Genomic DNA, 1,334 nt, shown 5'->3' on the forward strand with positions numbered 1-1,334 from the left:
CTCATCTCCTTCCTCCCTCCCTCTCTCCCTCCTTCCTTTCTTCTTATGTTTGGGACAGTTTCTCTATGTAGCCCTAGCAATCCTGAAATACTCTAAGTAGGTCAGGCTATTCTTGAACTCACACAAATCCACCTGCTTCTATCTCCCAAGTGCTGGGGTTTAAGGCATGCTCTACTGTACCCAGATAAAGGGGAACTATTTTTATTCCATGCATTCTAATACATAGGCTAAGTATTAATGTTGAGTGAATGTGATTGCATAACATTAAATTCCAAAAATTTAGTGCCCTGCTATTTCATCTGGGTTCTTTGTGTAGGAAAAACTTTCCCATTACATTTCTTATAGTCCCCAGGCTAAACAGTCAGTGCTCAATCAATATTTGGTGACTGACCGAATGGCAGAACAATGCACTTGGATAGGATTGGTTGAACTGGTTAAATATGATAATACTGACCCAGGAATCCGCCATTCTCAAGGGTGGCAGCTTGTGGCACTTGGGACTGCTTGTTAGCGAGGCCGTCTTTATGACCCACCTTTGGCAGAAACCTTCTGAAGCCATGTGGTTGTTGCTTGCCACCTTATAAAAGGCAGCATCGTGTAATGTGGGTTGTTACTATGAGGGCAACCTTATAATTAGGGCTACCCCAGAGACAAAAATGTAATGTTGGTAATTATGGTTCCTTGGCTTTATAGGAAGGGAGATGACCATCAAGAGGCCCCATTCTGACAGCTTTAAGGCCATCTGCTCTAGATTTTCCGTCCTCCATCATGATCTGGGCTTGTTAAATGCGGAAAATGTGGGTATGGCTTCCACATTTTTATTTTCATTTTTATTTTTTATATTTTTATTTATTATTTGTTTATTTATTTGCTTATAAACAAATGTATGTGTACTTCAGTACTTCAATGTCTTCTTACGGTGAGCGCCTCCAAGGACTGCTCTACAAGACACTTTCAAAAATTCACTGTCCTCAGGTCCTCTGTCCCGAGTGTGTTTACAGCCGCTGGTTGGCTGACACAAGTGGCATGCGTCTGTCTGTGTGTCAAGGAAAGAGTGTTCCCTTGCCGTACGTGACTCGCAGAGTGACCAGGCTGTCGTCATCTGACAGATGCCGCGCGACGACCTCCAGCAGTTCAACTTTACTACGGACACAAGGAAAACCTCGGTTGTTTGGCTGTAAATAGGACTGCAGTCTTCAGGGACAATGTTAAAGTCACTTGGTTAAAAAGTCCTTGCAGAGCTGAAGGGGGCTGCAACCCTGTAGGTGGAACAACAATATGAACTAACCAGTACCCCCTGAGCTTGTGTCTCTAGCTGCATATGTAGCAGAAGA

The 1,334-nt window shown here is 43.6% G+C and overlaps 1 protein-coding gene across 3 annotated transcripts in view; it reads right to left on the reverse strand.

Moving 5' to 3' along the window:
- Window positions 1-1,334, reverse strand: part of Sash1 (SAM and SH3 domain containing 1) — a 227,095-nt gene that overhangs the window by 106,752 nt on the left and 119,009 nt on the right. The gene's annotated exons all lie outside the window — the stretch shown is intronic.

Source organism: Mus pahari, chromosome 21 (assembly GCF_900095145.1).
Source record: "Mus pahari chromosome 21, PAHARI_EIJ_v1.1, whole genome shotgun sequence".
NCBI lineage: Eukaryota > Metazoa > Chordata > Mammalia > Rodentia > Muridae > Mus > Mus pahari.